Source organism: Augochlora pura, chromosome 6, assembly GCF_028453695.1.
Source record: "Augochlora pura isolate Apur16 chromosome 6, APUR_v2.2.1, whole genome shotgun sequence".
Lineage (NCBI taxonomy): Eukaryota > Metazoa > Arthropoda > Insecta > Hymenoptera > Halictidae > Augochlora > Augochlora pura.
The window spans coordinates 13,010,237-13,036,116 of NC_135777.1; the positions used below are offsets into that span (position 1 = coordinate 13,010,237).

Genomic DNA, 25,880 nt, shown 5'->3' on the forward strand with positions numbered 1-25,880 from the left:
TACAATAAAAATTATCATTTTTCTTATTATTTTATGGCGCTCGAAATAAAATTACTGACATTCTCCTCGATTTCGTTTGCTTCATTTTCGTTGCACGAAATCGGTAAGAATTTAAAGTCTGGAAATAATCCTATGAAAGATAATAACGAAATAAATGTTTGCCCGGCACCGTAAAAAAAGGTCTCGCAGTCATAGCGCATAAAGAAACGTCTCTATTAAAAGTCGCCTCGTCCATCACGTGACCAAACATCCGGTAATTTACAAACAACGACGAAAAAGCACGAACTCTATTGCCCCCTCCCCCCCCCCCCCCCCCCCACTCGCTGTGTTCCGTGTCGACCAATCACGGCCATAAAGCTCGCCGGTTGAAGAAAAAGGCCGGATGGGTAGTAAACGGAAAATCTAGAATTTCACGGTAACGTAACGAGGTACCCGGCCGGGAAAAGTACCTGTCACCAGTTACGGTCGGTATAAACACCGGCGGATGTCTCTCGCATCTGGTCGGCACGTGGGTTTCCCTCAGGTGTTGCCCGAACATCCCAAAAACAGTTTCCCATTCGGACGACCACCTGACCAACCCCCAGCCAGTGTCTCGCCGGGCCGCCCTTGGCCGTCCTCCGCAAGCGACCGGTGGATCTCAGGTGCGAGACACGGTCACCAACATGTGTTTCGTATTAGCAACGCAAAACCTTTCTCGGCCGGCCATTAAGCGCGCCAGATGATTCGTGAGAAAGCGGAGGTACACTTGCATCTGGCTTAAATCGTTTTATTGACGCCGGGTCCTGTGGGACGAAGGTGGAGCGCATGGAACCTCCCTATGAGCTCGCCCACCTTCTGCGAGCACGGTTTCGCAGAGGAACACCGAAAATCGTGTCCCGGAACAATAAAGTCGATCGGAATTGGTCCCGGACACACCGTCTCTTCCAAAGACCTTTCTTTTTCCTTGGAAAAGCTGGAATACTAACTGGCAGACTGTCTTCCGGTGCATCTAGCGCATCTTCCTGCAGATTCACACGTAAATGTACTTTTATATATCTGGTGAGCCTATATAGTCACCGTTTAACTCTTTGGGGCACGGTGCGATTAACTCTTTGCACTCGAGTGGTGACTCTGAAACACCACTAAAATTGTTCTATCACGACCAAAGATCATTTTTATATCAGAAAAATATTATATCAGATTTAAAAAATTGTTAAGTAGTAAAACTGTTGGCAGAAGTCACAACAGTCAATTTTGTATGCATAAAAGTGCACTTTGTTGTATAGAATGGAAATATTGCAAGCCAGGAAAATTATTTTGGATTTATAGTTAATATAGCTTCGAGTGCAAAGGATTCAAAATATCCCACTTCTCTAATGCACATTGTGGCACATTTTTATACTCATCTCGTAGTATTGCAATAGCTAGCTACATATTTACGTTGTTCATTCATAAACCCACGTAGTGCGGTAGGACTATTTAAGGTCCATTCTATAACAACAAATTCAGTTGAATTATTATTTGTTTAAGCTTTTATACGCTCACAATGAAAATATATTAATTTTGTTTAACTAAAAACACAACAAAATTTCTGTACAACATGGGTCTACTTATTCTATAAAATCCTGTGACACAAAGAGTTAATGCAAATAAACTAGCACGTATTGGCTTGTATTAATGTCAAGATAATATATAAATATTTGTTGAGACTTCGACTGGTCTATATATCAACGGGATTGATTAGATTTAACTGTCTTTAGACAAAATTCAAGACTGCTGTTTGTTCAATTCAGTATCAATTTATCGCACAAAAATAAAGTTCTCATTCACTGGATTTGTAATACTAATATAATAGCAATAATAGCATGCGAATGTGAGCATTCGAACTGTACAATGTCACCTCGGAGTGATCAGGAAATGTTACAGATGAAAACAAGATTTAAAGAATAAAAATTCTTGTCATTTTACTTACAAATATTGAACGTTTAACGGTGGATAGGAAGGGGAAATTGCCGTCTAATTTACTGGCATAAAGACACAGAATCGATTGCGACTGCGATCCTTGTAAACTAACGACGATATGAACGGGCCACGGCCACCCGCTGGAATCGTGTAAATATGGCCACCAGTCGAAACGGCAGGTAATTTCTAACTGGTCCTATTCAACTGTGTGGACAGACAATACCGGAAACGTCCGCGTTGTTTTCTTTACAACCGTGGAGCTGTATAATTTGAACGGTGTACCGGTGACCCCGATAATCCCAAATAAACGGCTAAGGGGGCCAGGGGGACGCTTGACGCTTTAACACTATTTTCTCTGTAAATTTACCATTTTACGAACCGCTCACAAAAACCCGGACCTGGAATACAAACCGATCCGGTTACCTGCGGTATCGCAGAAATATCTAAATAAAGCGTCAAATAAATGGATTCGTTACCGTTCCATTCAATTTACGGATTATTTAATCTCGTTGCTCTCATTGCCAGCTCATTCGTTTCTTTGTAAGGTTGTACTTTGGAATTATTTTTCCTGAGTTTATTATTCAACTATTACACTTCCTTGTACGTGGTTTGCTTTTTCATTGTTTTTTAATTTTGCTATAATTATTCATTTATCGGTTTTACTCTTGCATCGTGATGCAAATTCTGTTGGTTCATTTCGAAAACACTGTTTAGAGGAGACACTTGTGTTAGAAATATACTAACGCATGTCGTTAGAATGTTTCTAATTTGCAATAGTAATTGTATCAATCTTTAAATGCAGAAAGTGCGAAATACAGCAATTAATACTTTGTTTCTTCCTATACTCGAATCAGATATTAATAACCACGTCATATACGGTATAGTCAAAATATTTAATTATAATATCAGTGTTATTTCTAAGTTAAGAAATATTTTGATATTTCTAAATACGGGATTTAAACAATTTCGTTGAAAAGCTAGCTGGGAAGCCTTTCAAGTGTGATTAGATTTAAATAGGAATCATGATGATTTTAAGATCACTCGCGCACTTTTTCATTTCATGAAACTTGTACAAAGGCTATTAGAAAAATTGGTTATTGGCATAAGTCGCCAATAGATGTCGCATGTTTGTCACCAATGAGCAAACCTTTGAAGGCGAAGATTTTTGTATAATTAGAAAAATAAATAATCTATCTCGATGTCTTATTATATAAATAACGAAAATATGTTCGCAACATCTGTATCTAAAACAATTCAAAAGAATACGAAATTTTAAATTCTTATTAGAATCAGACTTGTATTTGATAAATTGAATTATTATATATTAAATTGAATAAATTGAAATATGAAAAGAATGAAATTTACTTCGCATCGCACAGAATGCAATTATTTGAAATGTTTAAAAAATAGTCCCAAGAAATTACAATAGGCAAGCTTCAGGAGAATGAAGCCTGCCACGATGAACGTTGGCATTTTTCGTAAATAACATGAAAAATTGATGTCGCGGTGGGTCCATCCAACAGTTTTTGCTCGCCCGGGGCAACGTTAATCGCGCGAACGATCCGTGTTTACCGTCGCCGGGGTAAACCGTGTCGTCGAGGATGACGAGAAGCCTCGCCGTAAGCCGCTGAAGGCTTAAGCGATAATTGTTTAGCTTGCACAGTTAAAGTTTCGCCGGAACTCCGCTAGTAGCCCGGATATTAGCCTTCGTTGGTTCCGTTTCTCATCCCTTTCCCGCCCGCCGATCTCTCTCTCCGCCGTCTCCGTAGACAGCGGCATCGGCGATAATACGTTTGTCCGCCGCGCCGTTCGAAATTAAACTCCGATTGCGACTTTCCCGACGCGGGGATTCCCCGGCCCGGGGATTTTATTAGTTTTAAACACGCGTTAAATAAAACGAGGCTAATCCCGGGCCTCGAGATCAGACCGTGGTTTAGAGACGGAGACGTTCTTCGGGACGAACCGGGATGGAGGGGGGGGGGGGGGGGGCGAGACACCCTCGCCGGATCCCTTTTCCGTTCGGAGGGATTTCGCTCTGAAAACGCAAGATTTTCGTGAGCTCCGTGGAAACGGGGAGGCTCGCCAGTAAATTGTAGGTAAATCAGGAGATACTAGCCACTTCCGAAATTATATTGGCGGGACACTTCTCTTACCCTCTGTTTTTATCGCGACTCCACATCGATTTATTCCGCGCCCTGTACACAACGCTGAAAACCCTCGACTGCTCGTGTTGTATCACAGTTTCTCTATCATTTCTTGTTTCAACATAACCTTAACGAAATTTTCCTCTGTCAGATTTATGAAAAATCGTTGAATAATTTCAACGATGGAACCAAAGAATTTTGTTTATTGTATGGATCCGTTTACTATTATTCATAGATTTTGATGACAGATGAATATGTTTCAATTCACAAACAATTTACATAAATAAATTCAACAAAGTCGAATTTTAGTGATACGCCAAACTTTTAACTTTTAACATATAATAGAAGCAACACACAAGCTTTTCAATTCATACACGACAATCATTAATACAGTTTCGAATGACCATTCCATGGTGTTTCGGATCTAGGTAATCCTGACCATACACAATAAGGTTTATACAATGTTTTAAATAACCAGCTTATTAGAGTGTAATTCATTGATTCCTGAAAACAAATGTCTACTTTCTCTTAGATTTTCATATCAATTATTATGTCTCTGCTGACATAACTCTTCTAAAAACGAATGTTTATTTTTCCTCATCCTTTCATATTAATTGTTATATCCTTCCATATGACAGGCTTGAAAAGATCATATTATAGTGCAGTTTCCAAAGACATTATTGTATTATTTTTGTTCACACGATTATATCATTAGTGTATGTCTTAATGAACACTATACGAGATTTGACGGAGAGGCAAACCGTTCGCTCACTCTCGCGAAACCGCTCGTTTCCCGCGATACAAGAGAAACTGATTTCTCTCTGCGGAATCGTTAGATCGATTCAATATTCCGATTTCGGTGAACCATCCGGTAAGGGTTGACGAATCCCCGTGGCACCGTCTCCGATATTAGTTCCTCGAATTCGAGGAGCGAGAGAAGTTAATGGCGTCGTTCAGGGCGGATCGTGATTCCGCAGAGAACGAGTCCTTTTTCTCTGCGAGTGCAGGGAAGAGAGAGAGAGAGAGAGGGAAGAGTGAGAGAGAGAAGAGTGAGAGAGAGAGAAGAGTGAGAGAGAGAATCGTGTTCCCGGAAGAAAGTAGCTCATTCGTAGCGGATCGACCCTACGTTTAATTAGGCAGCCTCTTTTCCGAGGTTGTCCCCAGGAGAGCGAAAAGAATCACGAGGCGAGACCTCCGGTATTCTCCGTCTCGGGAAAGTCTTTCCCGGGCGTCACGCGGACCCTCTCAATCAGCGCGTGGATTACTCTTTTAATTCATTTTTTCTCCTTCCTCTCTCTCCTTTTTTTTCGAGCAACTCGGCCGATGTTCCGGCTGGTTCGATCGCAGACAAACGCGCTCGTTCCGATCTCCAATGAGACCCACGCCAAAGGGTGACTCTCCAAAAAGACCTGTAACGATTCGATAGAACATTGGGCATTTTTTCATGTAAATCAGACCACGGCACCAGCCTCGGAGTGATGGATTGTTTAATTTCAGTCGACCGTCGACGCGGTGGACGCGCGCGATCTTTTTCCCCGTGGCGTAGTAGTCCGGGAGCGAAAATTTCTGACCAAAACGATTTTAGCGTTATTACAAGGTTTATGATGATAGCGTTGCAAGTCATTGAATTCGTTTCGAGAGAGGCTGGAAGTTTACCAAATGAAAGTTATATATTAATATTTAAAAAATCAAAACGACTTTAATTATTTATAGCAAAAATTTTGTTGCCGAAATTTTGTATACTAAAATTTGTAGCAAAGTAAATACTGATCAACTTTTATTGAAAACATTTCCTTGTCAGATTATTGGAAATGCGTGAGAAATCGTTGGAAGTTTTAGTCCAAATGCAGTCCCTTTGGGCCGGTCAGAGAACGCTACAGTACTACGACCGTCTACTTGTTGAAATCCACACAGAATTCACATTTACAAATATTTCCACTCAATAGGTACAGGAACATATTAACTATAGAGTAATTTATATTTCATATAAATGAGGTTCGATAGCTGTCACTTTTGATCAATTTTTTATGAGCTTTCTAAAAGTTCGAATTGGTAAAAACATTTTCTCTTTACGAGTGAAAACATTCTTATGACATTTAATAATTGAAGTGTAATTGTCGATATGTATCAAAATGCACACTTTGTATCTGACATTATAAAGTGACTGATAAAAATAGTAATCACAGTTCCGATTTGAAGATTTTCTCTTTACAACAATATATGGGCCCATGAAGTTATCCAAAATGAATATTGTATATTTTGAAGCAAAATATCAGTTCGAAAAAAATTTTTTTAGTGTAAAAATGGAGAAATTGATTGTCGGCCACAAATCGCCGCTTCCCGGACTACTGTGCAGTAAAAAGGAAAACAGGAGAAGTAACTTCGTTTCGTCCTCGATTCATTATTGCTTATCGGCTCCCCTTCGCGTTTCGAGCCGTCCGCCCTTCTTCCCGAATCGTGTCTCGGTTTATTCTCCCAACCCTCTGTTCCCGGGCGAATGAATGGCCATAAACGTAAACCGTGTTCTTTTAAGTGATGCGCGTTTAAAAAGATCGCCAGGCCATGTATGAGCGCCCGGGTTTTCAGGGAACCGTTCCGCTCTCTCTCTCTCTCTCCCTCTCTCTTCGACGCCCACGCAACTCCCAGCTTCCTTCTCGCAATGTTTCTCTTTCTTCTGCCAGGTTCCCCGTCCTCGTTCCTCTCGGACGCGTTCTGGATCGAGTAAAAGCAGGGAGACTAAACGGTCCGGAGCTCGACTCGGTATAGGATCCGAGTCCTGGCTTTCGGGGGGGGGGGTGGGGGGGGGGGGGGGGGGTAGTTTAGACGAAGGCGTAGGGTAGGCTTCGCGCGGATAGTAATATTCTTGAACCCCCAAGAGAAGGCTTACTGCAATAACCCCCGCGGCTCAAACTCAAAACCCACCGTTCACTCTGTGTATCTCTTTCGCCCCGTGCAGCCCCCGCCACCCTCCCCCCTCGTCTCACCGGAGCTGCTCCACCTCCTACACGTCCCCGGCTCGCTATAAATCTTAGCCACCTTTAAAGCGGACGAGCGGGACACGCGGCCCATCATCCCGCAGTCGGGAAAAAAGCTGCCGGAATTGCGAAGTCGGTTTTCCCGGCCTGACGGATCAATCGAGAGTCGTTCGCGAAACCGAAACCGGGATTTCGCGGAGATCGCCGAGCCCTTCGACATGTCCGCCGAGATCTCCTGACCCTGTTCTTCCACTACTATCCACCTGCTTACGAATTTTCACACGGTTTTGGTTCCCTGTACTTCAAGCAAAGTGCGAAGTAGGTACACTATTTTTGATTACGTTTAAGCTAGAATTTGAATTGTAGGTTTTTAATCGCTTTGCTTGTATAATAGTGACAAGCTTTGTACAACTCTAGTATAATTGTTTAAAAACAATGGTTAGAATTGATATTAACAAGTGGTCATTCTCATACATTCTTGAAGTTACTTCTGTAGACATAGTATTTTGTATCGTGTTTAATGCGGCAGCAATTTATTTTACATTATGATGAAAAATTGAGTAATTAGGTGATGACGCATAATATTCAATACACTGGCATTTCACAGAGAAGTATATATCGCTTAAAATTAAATTACAGCTATGCAAACTTTGTTCTTTCACGTTTTGTTCCCGGGAGCCTATTTGTTTTATTCTTACAAGAAAAAATTCTTTTCTTTCAAGAAATGATGCTTCTGCTATGCCCAATATTTATAAAAGGGTCTATGAAAATGGCAAAATGCGTGAGACTCGTTTACGATGCTTTATAATTTCTTCCCTTTCATAGGACGCGGACTATAATTTCCATACGCAACTGATCCCATAAAAACAAAATTCAATAACAACCTGCTTATTGGGAGTAAGGGTGCTGCGATTACAGCCATTATGAAGCCACCAGAATATTATAATTTGTTAATAATATAATTTGTTCTAATAAAATCTCAGTTATGTGTGGATTCTGACGTAAAGAAATGCAAAATACGACGATATTTTCGTCTGTTTGCATCTTGTAAATCTCAGCCGAATTTGCTGCTGTTCAACAACAAATTTTTTCGTGTGAGCAGATAATTGCATGACTGAGCACAAGCGGCGCACGGTAGTCAGTGTATCAGAGAAGTACAAGAATGATTACCGACTAGAATAGTCACTCGGTAGTCTATAATAAGTTTCCTTGTCCGTGGGTGAGCTAGAGTACACCAAGAAAGCCTGGCGAACGAGTTAACTCCAGTGATTCGCGGCTCGCCAAGCCCTACGTCGTTGAATTTCATAACCTCCGCCTCGTTTATCTCCTTACATACGATATGTATCTCGCTACATCGATCTGATAACGAGTTTACTGAGTGCTACCTCGTCTATCCGCTATCTAACCCGATCTACCGGCTGCGGACTACCAATGCGTCCAGCCTAATGTTATAATTTTCCTATGACCTCTCTACTCTCGCCCAACGAGCAAACTATACTCATTTTTCGAATCTCCTTCGAACGAACCCAAACAAATCTTCGTTGAAACTCATGAACAACTTGTCGTTCCTGGAACGTGCAGCAGGAAAGCTCGCCAATGGGAGCGGTTAGTGTAGACGCATCACTATCTTTCGTAATTATTTCAGTCAGGTACGTGAACTCGTTTGTTCGTGTTGCATCTTCGGAGCTATCAGATGCGCGATTGCTTCCGTAATCTTACATATCGAGCGAGGACTCAACTTGATTTTAACAAGTATATAGTTCTGTGTGTTATGAAGTAACTAGAAGTAATTAACCAGAAAGTCTCTTCCAATCGTGATTAGTAGGAACATCATACGATATAGACAGCTGTGAATGAGGTGTGAGTGTAATGAATGAGTATGGTGAACGAGCGAGAATATCATGAATTCGGTTGTTGATGAGATAACCCGTTAATGATAAAGATTAATAGATAAGGCAAATGCTAGTGATTTGAGAGTATAGTTAGATTACATGATAATTATAATAGTTGCAGTAATAAATATTGATAAGTAAGTAAATAAATATTGATAAGTAAATAATGAATAGTAAGCGATTGTTCCGTCAATACTTGGTCGACTTAACAGAACAGAGAATCTATCGGATACTAAAAATAATCAGGAACATTGTGATCGATCGTTGATGTTCTGCCCGAGATTACCAATCCATCGGTTCCCCGCGATACAAAAGAAAGGAAGCGCGAAGCCCGCAACGAGATCCGAGAGACATACAATTAAACACCGAATAAGAAAAGTAATAATTTCAGCGCGGCTCCGGGCCCGTTTTAAACGCGCTCTATATACAACAATAAAATTTCAGGAATGAAAATAAGAGCAATCGGTAGAAAGCTCCTTTGCGCCGGGTACTCTAGCTCCGGGAAGAGAGAAGAGGGCACCTCCTCCTCGAAATTAGTAGGAGCTGATCGAGGGGTAGAAAAAAAATTGGTGGCAATAAAAATAAATTACATGCATCGTAACGCCCGGTAGTACCGTCGGGAGAGCTCGCAGGCATCCATCCTGCTTGCATACTTCGGGTCCTGATTAAAATTGGGGTGCGGTGGGAGAGAAGAAGCGATCGGTTCGCCCCGGGCCTCGCTCCTATGGGAGAGACTGTCGTTCTCGGGCTCCTCTCTCCCCCATGCCCGCTTTCTTTTCCTCCTTTTGCCCTCGCCGTAGTGTAGAAGACCATAGACGCCGCTCGCGTTCTCTTCATTTTCGAATTAACCGCCTCGGCTCTTAACACGGTGCCTGTTTGCCGCGTTTATCAACGCGTCGCTCGTCCGCGCCTCCAAACATTCCTTGTCTTCAGCATCTTCGATCGCGTCACGCGCATCTCGACGATTTTTATCACGAGCAACCCTTGATTAACCTCTTAGGCACGGCTGAACTTCGCGCGGGGCTGTTTCTCTGTGCGGCAGACTTCGGCGCGAATTACGCGTAAACGATACTTCGCTGCAGTGTATGGCGGATAATGCTGTTCTCATCGCCAGCACATCAAATTATATATATTATATATTATTATATGTAAAACTGTATACTATATATAATATTATTTATATTATATATTACTATACACATAGTTAAAAAATTATTTAAATTATAATTTTTCTTGAAGATATGATACATATACTTTAACTTTAATAATTAATAACTCAATCGCATATGATATATTTTAAAGTATGAAACCTCTGCGAAAGTCGCAACATAAAGAGTAACATTCAGGTGACATTTCTATTGTTCAGAGTGTTGATCCAATTGCTCGATTCATTCTTCGAGAGCATGCTATTTGTGTTGTAAAAAGTTGAGAAGGAGAACTACTTAGGACACAAGATACAAATATATATTTAGTCTATTTGAATGTACATGTAACAATAATATTAGAACTCTGATTAATTGATCTCTGTCTTTTTTGTCGCGCAATCCTTATTCTCTTAACTCACTCCCTCTTTCTGTCCCTCTTTCTCTCTTTTTCTCTCACTCTCTCTCTCTCTCTCTCTTTCTCTCTCTGTCTCTCTCTCTGTCTTCATCTACGTTCCGAACTATTACCAGTATTGTATGCAAGTCGATCACTTCACCACAAAAGGTTTCTTACACTCATACCACGCTTGTTCTTCTTAGTAACTGGCATTCATACAAATCACACGCAATTATCGAGCATACCACGGTATTTGCATTCCTCAACTGTCATACCATCGTACAGTCTAATTGTCAATCACGCTCGCGCATGACTCATACCGGTCCGCATCTTCTCATATTCCATAAAACTGAAAAACAAGCATCACAGAGATAGTCTAACACTTTTTCACTGTTAATTAGAATATTTATCCCTTTGCACTATTCTTTATCAACAGGTTTTCTATATCATGAAAAGTGCAAACATAAAATTAATCTAGCCATTTTTGTGTTTCGTTAACACTTTGACAGCAACTCGGTCAAACACATATCAGTGACACAATTCTGCCATCATACTTATAACTGAACACTCATTATTCGACACTATTAACGCCGTTAGTCACATTGGTAGCGAAAAGATGCTTTCCTCGTTTCGATTGTTTCGCTTCCTCGGCTATTATTAATGCAAATGAACGCAGTGAAACACCTAGGAAGGCGCCTATAATTTTGTCCAGAAAGAGCGGGGAAGAGTATCCGCGGCGAATCGATACAAGACGCAAAAAGTTCCTCGATCGAGGATCGGATCTCGGGCATGATTCATTCGATTAGCAGCGGAAGTTCCCTTTCTAGTTATCGGTGAATCGCGGGGCCAGAGGAGGGAGCAGATAACCGCATCCTGTTACGCGAGCGTTTTGCATGCGGCACGGCGAAAGAAAATCCGCCGGTTTAACATTGATTTTCTGCGTGACGTAGAAAACGACGACGCGGAGAGGCCCCGCGATAAGGGTGGAGGGAGAAGGAGAGTGAGAGGAAACGGTAGATAGATAGAAAACGAAGGAGTCGCCGGTGGCTAGAGCGCGTAGGCGTTAAAGAAACTCGCCTGGGCTCTCGAGGCGAGCGTAAGAGGAGCGCCGCGCGCTATCGACGCTGCTCCGCTCCGCTCAGCTCCGCTCAGCGCGCGGCCAGGTACTGTTTTCGCATTTATTTAAAGCACAAGGACACCTAGTCGAGTGTCCAGGCTTTGCAGTCCGGTCGCAAAGTGCCAAGATGTGTCCTCGTCCGCGTAATCGAGTCGCGAGGCTAGAGCGAGATGAGAATGTCAGCTGGGGAAACGGAAGGCGAGCCAGAGAACGAGAGAGAACCGAGTGAAGAGAGAGCGAGAGAGAGAGAGAGAGAGAGAGAGAAGGAGAGAGAAGGAGAGTGGCGGTCGTGCGAACCGTCCGGTTCATTACGCGCCATTACCATCAATAAATCGTCCCCGGTAATAGCCGAACATCGGGATTGTTAATGATTAAGTATCGAACGATATAATCGCAATATTTGTCGTTATCTGCATCGATCGGCCGACATCCGCGCCGGCAGCTGCCTGTTTGCGCTGCACCCAGGACACGACACCTTTTATTTGCCCGCGATGCACACGCGCGCGGAAACGCGAGGAATTTAATGAACCGATTGATTGGTCGCTCCTGCTACCTTGTTGCTGCCGAGATACGCAACGGCGCTTAATTGAATTGCTTCCAAGCCAGCTCCGTTTCTTTCCAAGAAAAGCTCCGCTAAACTTTCTTTCACCTTTCCTTGACCTTTCTTCTATCTTTCATAGTCATAGCAGATGCTGTTCGGCTAGTGGACAAAATACCTTAAGAACAGCATCGCTAAATCTATTTTGACTTAGTTCCTCCGTTTCGAATTACGATATTAAGAGTGATGCTGAACTGTTTTGTTCTTTATCTTTGTTTTACACTTTACTGTATCATACTGTTGTTATTTTATTCCGAAAATTCTCTGAAAAATATCGCATTCAATTAAACATAGAATATACAATAATTTAGTTACTTGCTGTGCAGTACATTCATACTTTCAAAGACCGTATGGTTAAATAGATACTTTGGATTTTTCCACAGTTTATGGGACTAGAGTGACTAGTTAGAAGTAGTTTGTATTTCAAATAATGTACCCTAGACATTTCCGAAAGTATTCCTTATAATAAGATACTTTGATTTATATTCTTGGGAGTTCATATTTTAGAGTACATGCCTCAGAGTACATATATCACTACTACTTTAGAGTACATATACCAGCGAATATATTTGACAGTACATATTGAAGATGAACTTTAATATACACTTATAATATACATTAAGAACTTACACTTGAAATGCACTCAGAAATATACACTTTAAAGTATGCACTTTAATGTATACACTTTAATGTATGCACTTTAATATGTGCATTTTAATGTATGCACTTTAATGTATGTACTTTAAGATATGCATCTTAATGTATGCACTTTAAAATATGCTTTTTAAAGTATGCACTTTAAAATGTGTACATTAACGTATGCACTCTAAAGTGTGCACTTTAATATATGCACTCTAAAATATTTACTTTAGAGTGCGCCATCTAGAGAAAATACTCCATAACGCAGACTCAGAAAAGCATGCTCCAAAATGCATACGTAGTGTGCAATAAATACAGTCCCAGTCGATTGGAGTCTTTCTATCGTGGCCGAAGTATACAGAACGCTCGCAGCACAAGTGCAGTAACGAACAGCGTGGCGAGCCGCATAGATGTCCCTCGGTTGGTGAACAGCCAGCGGGCCGGTGTAAAATGGAAGGTGCTGGGTACGGCCAGTAACTTCCTGGGAAATGATGTGTCCACTGCCGAGGTGGTATCCCACGGATCACGGGTACGTCCGTCCGTTGTCGAAGGAGATCGCGTGCACCTCCTTCACCAAGTGCGCTCGTGTGTACGCGTGGGCGTCTACGAGTTCGTTTGTGAACCGTCTCCCTTCGATCAAGCTCGTTTCCATTGCCCTCGGATCCGGTCTCCGCGTCGATCCTCCGAGGATTAAGACCTTCCATGTAAATTCCAGCATCGTAAACACCGAGGCATTCGTCGCCTAGACACTTTTCTCGCTGATTTGTTCCGCCAGATCTTCGATCTGGAGCTTTTTTCATCGGCCTTTGGGATTGCATTGGAGGGACAAACAGCGAGTAGCATCTGCGAAACATTATTTCAACAACTTTTCCGGCTCCTCGTTGTCTTTGGGAAGTTTTGATCGATCAACTTGTTATTTGGTTCAAGTCGGATTGTCGTTCCTTGAGATTGACGAAAGTTTCTTAGTGTTCATTTAGGGTAATCTATGTTTGTATGTACTCGTTAGACTGCTCACGAACTAAGAACAATATGCAGGAAGTTACCTTTGTCAAGTTATCCTACGTGAAAATAATGAACAACTCGACTGATATAATTACACTACTTATGATTGGGTACTTAATGATCTCATAGCTTAATAAGATGTATTTGATTGCAACAGATAACAATGTTGAGATCTAAACATCAATCACGAAACTGAGACAAGCTGAAACACTACAGTTTGTCATTTCTATAATAATATGTACATCGCTTACAGATAACTTTGTATTGTTCTGTAGCATTCTAACATCGAATAAAAGTAAAAGAAGAACAAAGCCAAAAAACAAACGATTTGCTGGAACGTTATCGATGCGCTTTTCTTATTTCGTACTTTTAAATAAACATTAGCATTTTAACTATGATGGAATGCACCGGTATAAGGTTTCACCAGCATAATTACGAAGGGTAGATTGAAACTAAGCTGCAGAACGAGCTGGAAGGTGCAAGTTTATAGCAGCAATGTTCCCCAGGGCACTCGGAGACCTGGTTTAGCAAGCGAGATCCAGGCCCCGAAGAATGCGAGTCACCTGACCAGAAATATCGCTCGCTACGTCGGAAGTATAGTAGCGCAGGTAGCCTACGCAGGCCGTGGAACGCCGAAACAACACAGCTGTTGCGACGACAACCAGGAAGAGCAGAATTATCGGCGACTCGTCTTCACGGCGAAGCAGTTATCGCGTCGCGGAGGAAACCTGTCGAAAAGCCGCGCCGCGCGGTTTTATTAATGGTCCGGCCGCGGCATAAACACTTTACGTAAGGGTATTATCGATCGATAAATCGGAGCCTACACGCGCTGTCTTCTCCTATCCTGTTCCATCAGCCGGGCCACCGACACTCGATCATCGTATCCGTTCTTCGAACGCTATTAGACGAGATAAACCACTGTTGTCTTTATCTCTCTCGCTCTTCCGCCGGGTTTGTTCGAATCCTGGAGATCCATCGATATTCTCTCGCGTAACACACGTTTCCAGAGGAGTCGCGAAAGCATTAACGATCGGTTCACGTGTCGGGCCTCCGTCGGCCGGGAGACGTACGGTTCGGGTTTCCGGCGCGAAAAGTAAAGTGCTTTGAATTTTATCGGGTAATCTACGCGGTGTGTTTCGGGTTCGGGAACATTTTAATTTGCATTTAATCCGGCCGGACGTGCAGGAGGAATTGGAATGCGTAGCGCGGCCGGCATGGCACTCGCGCGGGCTCCTGTCGTCATTATCGTAACAGGATTGCAACAGTAATTCAGCGCGCGACGTCGGGAGGAGTCGCCTGGAATCTCCCGCTTTTGCGATGTCGTGCAGGGGCCCGTAGGCGAGATCGATTTCACCGTGGGCCGATCGCAGGCCCTTTCTTTCTCTCTTCCTCTCCCTTTTCTTTCTCCCACTTTCTCTCTCTCTCTCTCTCTCTCTCTTTCTTCTTCCTCCGTCTCTCTCTCTCTCTCTCCCTCTCTCTCCCTCCCTCCCTCTCTCTCTCTCTCTCTCTCTCTCTCTCGCCGAGGATAAAATCGTCCCCCGGCACGGGACACGCGCTCTTCCCGGAGCTGAAAGTGCGTGCTCGCGGCGCATTCTCGTTATAATTGCACGTCGGCCGGCTGAAACGCGATCTGGATCGCGTGACCGCTCGCTTAGGCCCCGTTGACGACGACGGGCCCAGCGATCCGGAGGCTGCCGGCCATCGCGTCGGTAGCCAGGCCCGGTTCTCGGGGGCTGCTCGTCATTAGCGGCAACGATTAATAGGATGACAGTTTCCCGCGAACTCTCCCGGCGACGTAAACTCGCGCTGATTAATAACCCCGGGGAGCTGAGACGCCTCCAGCGATTCTCACGAATTACGAGCAAGTGCTCCGAACTGGCAAGATGGCGGAGGAATGCGGATTTGATTGGTCATTCACAGCAATTATCGGCGATATTACCGAAAAGGTCACCGATGCTTGTGTCGTTTCTGTTCGCGTCGCGCCCGAAGCACGCAACAAGTTGTGTCGGGCGGAAATTTTTCTCGCGGTCGATTTCAGCTTGATCTAGCTTCTCAGGATGTGCATTAATGTTCGACTGATTACTCCATTCCTGTTCGGTGCGAATGTATTATAAGAAACTGCGGTCTAGCGATGAGCAATGTGTAATGATGTCATTGCGACTGCGAACTTGTCGCGGGCCAGCAAGATGAATCACAGATTTGGTATAACCCATGAGATAGTAACAAGGGATGCACGTATTCGGTAAAGACGATCAAAAAATAATGGCTCAATATGTTTCTAAACCATTGTTCCTCGTCGATGTCCTACGAAGAAGCACCGCGATACGCATTATTTCCCAGAAACAATCCAAATCGCGAGACCACCTTACCCCACTTTGAACTACAATTTAGATCATCATCGCTGCAAATCGTGCATCTCACAAACTGGGACAAACACCTCCGGTTCGTCCTCCTATATCCGAACAACGTCGACCGAGGATCGTGGATAGCATGATAAAAAGCAGATGCGTTTAAAGCGGATGTTCGTTTCGGGACGGGTATCGGGCCTCGGCAGGCGTCTGCGGGCGAGCTTAATGGCATCCTTGGCAGAGCGTCAACGTAGTTCTGAATGGGGTTACCAGCTCCATTACCCCCAAGAATTACACGGAATCCTAAATAGCGGTGCATCCGTGTAGTCTTGGTAACAACGCACTATCAAGCAAGCTGATTAGCATCGGCAGGCGGACGCAGACAGAGGATCAGACACAGGAACGGGCACGGGCACAGGAACAGACACAGGCGCAGGCACCCCCGTGAAAGCGTGCACAAGGTCGGCATACCTATCCGCACCGTCGGCATAGGAAGGCGCAGAGGGGGTTGGTTCCCGTGCCGTTGGCACCCCCGCTGCCGCCGCCGCCGCCACCGCCGCCCCAGGATGGGTGTTGCGCGTAGAACGCGGCATAAATATGTAAGAGCTACCCCCCTTCGGGCCGTCAGCCCCCCTTTGGTGCCCCGACCGCCGCCGCCTCCTGCCTCCTGCCGCTTCCTCCTGCCTCCTCCTGCCTCCTGCTGCCTCCTCTTCCTCTTCTTCCTGTTTCGTCGGGCCACCCCCCGGCGCCCCTCTCCTTGCCCAGACCTTGCGCAACCCCCGTGAGAGAGAGAAGCGTGGGTGACGTCAGAGAGCCGCGTCACCGGCTGCGTGCAACGTCAGTGATCGAAGCCAGCTGAACGGACCGTGCCAGAACGAAGCCCGTGGAACACAAGCTCGTCGGCTCGTTCGGTCGTTGGCTTGCATGTATTCATGAGGTTTGTGCCCGCGATCCGAACGCCACGCTGAAATCTGCCCTCGTGAACCGCTACGCTGATTTCCATCCGCCCACGCGTTCTTTTCCGGCCACCTCGACAACAGGGTGGTATCCCCGGACGATAAATTAGCCACCCACGACAACCGAGGTGTCCTCGGATAGCCCCCAGTACTCGATGCTGCGGCGTCTCGTTTAACTAGCGAAATTCGTCGGCGGTTGTACCGGTACCGAGCAAAAACAAATTGGTCGGCAGAGTGCACGGGTTTCGCGCGTATCGATCGGTTCGTCGGCTGTGTTCGCGAGGAGCGGCCGATCGGTGGGAGATCGATCCGAGGTGGTAGTTTCGTGCCATCCACTTGAATGGAGAGGAGGAAAGGAACAGGACGAGGCAAGGTGCTCATTGTGATGAAGCATGAGTCTGACCTAGTCGGGTAGTGGGGCAGGTCGCAGCGGATGATACATACATATTTATGTCGTGCACCGCGTACCACCACCATCACCACCACCACCACCGGCGGCGGCGCCTCCACCGTACTACCATCCGACCAACCATCCGACCAACCAACCAACCAACCAACCAACCAACCAACCCCCTCCTTCTCTTTCTCTTTCGCTCGAACACTCTCACTCTCGCCGCTCCTCTCTCCTCTCCTTTTCTCTTTCCCCGGTTCTTCGAGCATCTCGCGGCAGTGGCGCGGCTCTCGAGCTACCCCTTCGCGTTGCAAGGAGGACCAGTGTAGGCAACGGAGCTAGAAAACCAACGGCCCAGAGCAACGTTGATCTCTCTCTCTCTCTCTCTCTCTCTCTCTCTCTCACACACACACACACACACATACTCTCTCTCCACTCTCCTCTCCTCTCTTCGCCGAACAGGGTGCCATTGGCCTTCGCTCCGGCCTGGGTTGCTAATCAGAACGCGAAGGTGCGCATCCCGAGCACGCGCCGTTTCCACGTTGCCGTTGAAAACCACCACGAGGATGCCACGTGAGACGAAAGCGTGAGGACTCCTCGCGAAAGTGGAACGTGAAACGAGCTACGCTCGCACTACCCACCAGGCTAGACCAGAGCCATCGACGTTTCACGGCTACCGAAAACTTTCGCCGCACGCGTCACACGCGACCCCTGCTACACCGGACGAATACCATACGAATTCACGTGTCTCGGCCATTTTCTTTCCTATGCGGAACCGACTAACTTCTCTGCATCCTTCAACTTCTCTGCATCCTTCAACTTCCCTGCTCCGCACCTTTTTCCTCGACGGACTCGTTTTTAGGATTAGCAGGAGGTACTTAAAACTGACTGGACTTGGAGAAGATCTGATAGAACTGGCTATGACCGTCTGGTTTCACCAAGAACTAGGTGATCAAATTCTATCCACTCCTGATAAAAATTATTATTATATGTTATTATGTACTACAGCTTATTATTATTGAATTTGTTTATTTCTGGGTAAGATAGCCTTTGGTTCACACAGATTAACAGATATGCTTAATAGAATTATTAGGATGTAGGATGAGCGAGATTAACCACTGAAAAAACATAGTTAATACTAGTCGGTCTCAGACGGAGTTCTGTATTCGGGCTCTTTTTAAACCTTGAAATCAAGTTCTGTAATCCATTGCACTCGCATCGTGTCCAGAAACAGGAGCAAGACGCGGCGATGCTTGCGCCGGATCGAGTGTCGCAAGAAGCGAACGCCGAGCGACCGAGCTGTGACAAAGGCGTATTTTACGGCGACGGTCGCCGGAGCGGCGGACTGGTCGGTCTTAAGGTGACGGACAGGCGAGACGTAATTTGCATACTCGGCGATGCACGCGCGAGCTTCCATCGACAGGTAACGCCGGCGCGACGCGGCGTGCAGCACTCGCACGAGCAGCGATTATCGTCGCGCCCCGGGTCCCGGCCAGTCGCGTTCCGTCCTCGCGGGAGAAAAACGGTCCGTGGCTCGGCAGACGGTTCGATTTCTCTTTTGCCGAGTCCCGCGACAAAGGCCGGATCCTCGGAGACTTTCCTTGACCCTCGGCATCCTCCTAACCCGTAGGCCGGGGCGGCCCCGCAGCTGCTCCCACGGACGCCGCTTTCTTGTTTTACCAATTTGTTACCGCACGTTGTCATTACGCGAGTGCTCTCAATTTGTTGTCCGGTGAATTACACCGAGCCGGGCGCCACGCGTTGCGCGCTCCCTCTTAACCGGCCCTCCGCTCGATACAAAATAATCACTTTGAGTGTCTCGCCGGCTCCGAAACGACAGGCGACGATCGTACGCCGCGCGTAATTACAGGCCCGTTAATCGACGATAATAGGAGCTTACCCGCGGATTTGTGCGAATCCGCAGCACCGCGACGCGGCTCGACGCGCTCGATCCCGCCGTGGTCAAAGCGAAGAACACGACCCAAAGGGGGAGGGGGGAGCGGCGAGAGGGGGGGCCGGCCGAGCGGAGGCGCGCGTCGTCACGGATTACCCAGGATGCGCGTGTCTTCCCTTGCCAGCGCTCGTCCATCCCGATGGAAATCGACCGAGGGAAAAAAACACGTACCGTCGGTTACATAAAGGTACGCGCGACCGGTCCGCCGTCGTTCGCGTACCTGCCAGGTCCCGAGATCCAGAGATCGAGCGATAGGGATGCGCTCCTTCCGCCGCGATCGAGAAAACCTCTTGTCGAACATACGAATGGAGCCCTCGGGACGATCGGTCGAGCTTTCCCGCGCTCAGAACCTTCGACTCGCGCTGTTCTAGCTCGGGCAAGCTTCTCCCCCAGCAAACAGGCGATTCGGAGTGCGAATCCTCAAATGACTCGACTCTGTATGCATTTGGTTCTTTAGGTAGACGGTCGAACGACTTTGGGCCGCTAGAGACCCGTAGATTCGACTAGCGTCTTTTCTAACGAGAATAACAAGACACGCGAGTTTGACAAGTAATGGTAGCTTCCAGTTATCAATATTATTTGGTCAGCGCGAATGTTACTCCATGCTTTGAAGTCTGAACAGAATTTAAAAATAATAAATGTATTTTATTGTAATAGAAAATCTAATTTTATACATTTATAGCAGAAATAAGTTGATGAAATATAAAACTAGAAAAACATTGCAAGAATTTAATGCTACTATACCGATTCAAATTTGTCAGAGGTATTAAATAAATCAACTCATTTTTATTTAATTTCTGTTTCGTGCAATCATTTTGTATAATTTTTATTTTACGTAAAGATCCCCGGTCTGGTTGTAACCGCGAAGAATTTGGCACGACAAAGGGTTAAGTCGACAGTCATACGCCATCTAATGAATGACTTGGACCTCGTAGCTGCGATAAGCATCTTTTCTAACAAAGAAGAGAAGAACAAATTAACCGTGCATTCGGCACTTCAGATTGCTGCAGAAATAGCCGCGAAAAGATTTGAGCAGCTCCCGGTTTTTGTGAAATTAATGAGGGAATACACCAGAGGTTGAGAGGGCACCATCAAAGTTCGCGGTTTCCGTGGCATCTCCTTGGGAGATTCGACCCTCTGGTTAGTCGGTCGCGGTGCATCCGAAGTAGTGTGTTAGCGGGTCGAGTGTTTTCCCAAGTAGTGGTTAATTAAGAGCGTGCTCCCGAGAGCGTGGACCAATGTTGATGCGGTCTCAGGCCGCGCGCTGATTCCGCCGCATCGCACTCTAATTATTCGGTCGTTTTACAAGCTGCGGCTCTTTCTCCGTCAACCGCCGCAAGCCACCGTATTAACAACTTGCGCCGGGGGTTCGTCGAAAGCACGAAAGCACGGCTTCTTTTTAACGAGATTGGCAGTTTTATTGCGCGAACACTGTTGCGAAAAAAATAGGTCGTCGAGTGTCGAGGAAATTGCGTACTTGATCGGCCACTTGATGAGAATGTTGAGAGCAAGCATCGTAAACTTATGCTTCCCCTGTACCGTCGCAATTTTATCCGAGCCGGCCGGTGCTGGCGCCGCGCCGGCCAATGGTAGCGGGGACGGTGCCGCTGCCACCGCTTTCTTGTCTCAACATTGCGGAGAAAGTACTATCGTTAACGAGAGGTCTAATGTCTTTATGTTCTGTATACATATTCATTAACCCGACCAATCCTCCGCCAGATGTAACTTATTTTATATAGTTTATTTTGCATAATTAATTTTACACAGTTTTCCGACACGTTCTGTTTAGTTCTCACGGTACACTAACACGCTTTATTTATTTTCTCACGATTTTCTCAAACATTTTATTGACTTTTAACACATTTCCATGCTTCCTCGGTACAGAAACGGGGAAACAGGTGAAACTACGGCGAAAGCTTGCAGAAAACAGCGGGAAACATGTAAGGACAGCAAATGACCATTGAACACAGAGTTTCCATAGTCGACGAGCGATCGGTGAGTGAATTTTCCAATTGTGTTTCTTTTAACACACGGTCGTCCGTTTTTCTGCCATGCGGTCGACCCAGGGTATTTATAGACCCATAATAATATATACTTTAAAAGAAGTTCTCTTGTTACATATTATTATGCATTTGAAAGATAGGTAAGACAATAAAATGAATGCAGAATAGAGGAAAATGTAATCAGTATTTTCATCTAGTTTAGATACAAGACTAGTATAGTCCGCCATAGTATCCCGTATTTCAAGTTTAATATCACTTTGAAAACTATAATCATCATCCGAAGAATTATCACTATTATCAGAGTCTTTCAAGTGTCTAAAGACAGCACCTTCCTTCTCGCTTCAAACATTGTCTTCTAACATAAGATATAGTATATTATTCTAAGCGAAATTTTACAAAGAAGTGGAACAGTATTTTACACGGCCCTTCACTGCTCGCTTCTACGCTTGAATACTGATAGCAACAGTATTCAATGAGCGTAGCATTGTTCGCATAGTTCTCTGATTATGTGCGACCCAGAGTCGGCTGAGAGTTAAAACGCAGCGTCGAATAGAAAAATGTGAATGACGGAACAAACGTTCGCGTTGCTTATCATCCGGTGAGATACGAGCTGACGTCTCTGTCATGCGGCAAACTATTCTGCATTATGCTAACGACAGCGGTGGAAACAGGATCGTAGCGCGGGTTGTTCGCGATTCGTCGCACGCGTGATAACGCTCGTTCGTTAAACAGAAGTACTTCTGTCCGAGCGGACCGCGGAACGGATAAATTGAATCCGCTATCAAGATCTGCGGATTCGCCTGTTTTTCCTGAGGAAGGACAGCGCTCGGAGATAAAGCTAAGCCGGCTCGTAACGGAGATTCGTTAACCGCGACGCACGCTGGAAAATATAAAACAAGCGTGTCGAGGTTCGAGGGTCGCGTTCAACCCTGTTTCCAGGGTTCGCAAACATTTCAAAAGTGCTGATGCCCAAGAAACTCGCCCCATCCGCAGATACCGCGCGCGTTCTACTCGAGTACGATTGTAGCTTCAAGATATCCGCGCGGACCCCGCACAGTCTCTAATAACACACAGATTGAGAGAACAACGGGGTTGAGTGTCCCCAGGGGAGGGGATGGAAAAGGGTGCAGGACCCCGGGTGTCCGGTCATGCTCGATTTAGGGTTCTCCGTGGACCTCGGTCGCCGTTTCACTCTTTCCATCCACGATTCTTCGTTTATTTTTCTTCTTGAGCATTTAGAACTCGATGTCAGATTAATTTTAATCAGTATTAACATTTCTTTAATTATATGGTGAGATTATAATAGAATTTTCGATTCTTTGTTCTATAGAGAATTCACAACTTATGGGCAAGCTTTCATATATGGCTCAATCTTCATTATATGTTTTTTTTTGTTATTGTAAAAGTATCAATAAAATGAATTAAATTATAAGTTTTGAAGTTATAGTACTTTGAAGTATTTAAAAATGCTATTTTGACATCGTATACTAAACGCCGGTGCAATGTAAAGAAATCTAGTTGTGGAATTATACCATATAATAATGAATAATTTCGTATAGTTTTTTTATTAATATGTTTATATGATAATAAAGTTATAATATCAATTTTCCTAAAATTATAACGCTATTGTTGTATCAATGTATGATAAATACGGGTCCTTGTTCCGTACGTGTGCCGACCTTAATGGGTTAACACGTTAAAGTCCGTCCAAAAAATTCCTACAAAAACGGAACTGAAACGCGAAAGTTCATCGCGGATAGGAGATATTTTAAACTCTCTCGCATTCCGCGGATCGTAGAAAAATTCAGTTTGCCCGAATATATTACGTTGAAAATGAATTTTAAAAACCGTACAGCAAGTTGTTCTCATGCAGAACCGATTGCAAGGGAAGAAAAACGATTTCAGCCGGGAGAGCCGCGTTCCCCGAGCAGTTATTCCAGCATTTCCCGCGGGATTAAAAATCGGAAAGGTATTTTTTTGTTAAGAACTGTTATTGAACGACGCCGAGTTTCCCTGGAATCGCGAGGGGGAAGAAAACGAGGAGAGCGTGGCGAGAGGCGGGGCGGCGAAGGGAGTGGCGACGGTGGAGCCAAGCGTGAAGAACGCGAACCGAGTAAAGCGCTCGGCTGCAATTTTTCTCGCTACATACGTGACGGGAGTAGAAACGAGTCGGGAAAGGAGCAGACACGGGGAAAAAGGGCGCAGAACGGAAGGGAAAAGGTTGGTTGCGAATTTCCGGCCATCGCGGCGATGACCAGTCTGATGGCTGCAAACCGGATTATTCGCGCGGGATTTTTCCAGCCTTCGAAACCTTTCTACCCCCTGCGGCCCAGATATCTTTTTGCGACCGGTCATATTCCATCAAGCATTTCGTTACCCCTGTGAAATCGAACTATGTTCTAACTCTGTTAAAAAGCTTCGAGCTCTTCGCTGCTTCCTAAACTATTCAAATCGGGAATGGGGGTCCAAAGTTAGCCCAGAAAAGTTCCGAGAAGGATATAACACGTTTTCTTTGATGGAAGAACACTGACAGAAATTTAAATATGGAGTAAAGAGGTTTAAAGAGAAACAAAATCAAAATATAAAAGCAGTAATTAATACGGTCGCCAGTGTGGAAATAAGAGTAACAATCATATGTAATTATATTAAATTATATTTTTCGAGGTTAACAAACTTTTGGTAAAGAATTATAGAAGTTCTAAATTAATTTTAGGTTAAGTCACCGTAGATTTCATTCACACATTTTTTGCCCCTGCTCCAATGCGGCTCGGTTTGCCATGCTCAATTTTTGTGGATAATATGTTTTCCATTAACCAATTAATTTAATCAATTCTTAGTTGTGTTATATTATTACTATTTAATTATATTTTGAATAAATAAGTTATTTATCCAAATCTGTTTAGAAAGTGGGCTATGCAATAAGAAATCACATCCAAGAACAGGACGATAATGTTTCTTCAATCTAAAACGAAACAGTATTATTTACGAATAAACGAAACACAGGAGTGAAGTAATAATTTATTTCTCCCTAAAACTACTTAAATAATCTGATGGTAATACATCTGTGCATTCCCCTAGATTCTTATAATCTTAAAACTATCCACATGTTTCACTCACATATTTCCATAAAGAATATATAAAAAGCATAATCTACTTATAATTACTCCATTTAAATAGAGCTTCGCAAAAGAATATGTCAACATAGATTTGTCAGCATTTGTCACATCCGAGTTTTCTTCGACACCGATTTATACCATTCTGGATGCCCCATTTCTGTCCAGTGTCGAAACTAATCGGACTAAGAAACATACAATTACAAAAAGAATTCGTTGATTAATCGCAGACGTCTGCGTAGCCAAAATAGTCGGACAGAGAGGGAATTCAGAGCATCGATGCGCGATTTGTCTGGAAGCCAGCAGCCGTGATAAAAATGGTCGGAAGATTTGTTAAATCTCGGGCAGACGGCGCAATCTCTTCGTTGCTGGGAAAGGGATGGATTTCTGCGAAAAGTAGCGTCTGGAGTAAATCAGACGGTATCGGAATCCACATTAGATCAGTATGTCTGATTCGCATTGACACGTATCGTGCCTTTGGGGCAGAAAATATGATTGCCTCGTCTCCGTTGTCTAGATGGGTAAGCATCGGGGAGGACGAGGACGGGATTAATGCCACCCTCGGGGATCCACGTGGCTGTTCTCCACCTTCGCCGCGCCTACTATCGCGCTTCCTCTTGTAGTTTTATGCTCGGTGCTTTTAAGACTCGCGCACCTTTTACGGAGATTAGTCCTGCACCCTGTAACCGACTCAACTGTTCTCGTTTACTATTGTTATTTTACAGATGGAACCATCTTCGTGCGCTGTTGCCTCCGCGAAACTGCTACAACCGAACCAACTGCTAATTTTGAAAATCGATGTATCCGAAGATAACAAATATGTTAGAAAAATTACAGTTTGAAATAATTCAGCGACCTAGAAACATTTTAATTTAGATAAATCAATGTATTTATTTTCAAAGCAAGATTACTGTAAACTGATACAACAACTCATAAAAATTCATATTTTTATAATAATTTGTGGATGAAAGAGCAAACGATTTTCAAACTTTCTGATCTAAATAAGACAATATTACTGTTATTTCACTGACGTAGACAATACTATTATCTTAATTCGATTGTTCTAATTAAAATTTCTGGTCGTCCAATTCTGGTCGTTCAGATAAATAAAATCATTTTTAAATAAACGGAAACATATAAATGAAATTGCACTTGGTACAATCGAATGTTTAAAAATATCCTGAAAAGTATCAAATTAGTAGATAAGACATTTTAACTTAGGACAGCAGAGTAAGTCTTGAAGCCTTTAAAACTTATCAATCTAATAA

At 44.3% G+C, this 25,880-nt stretch overlaps 1 long non-coding RNA gene across 2 annotated transcripts in view; it reads left to right on the forward strand.

The window, feature by feature from the left end:
- LOC144471440 (uncharacterized) overlaps positions 1 to 25,734 on the forward strand; it is a 243,515-nt gene extending 217,781 nt beyond the window's left edge. Inside the window, exons 1-3 of one of the 2 annotated variants that reach the window (XR_013494285.1) lie at positions 18,836 to 19,683; positions 21,381 to 21,491; positions 25,338 to 25,734. This is a non-coding gene — a long non-coding RNA (uncharacterized LOC144471440). Of the gene's footprint in view, positions 1 to 18,835; positions 19,684 to 21,380; positions 21,492 to 25,337 lie in introns of those variants that run through there. The other variant, XR_013494283.1, reaches the window with a different exon arrangement.
- Positions 25,735 to 25,880: the final 146 nt, after the last annotated feature.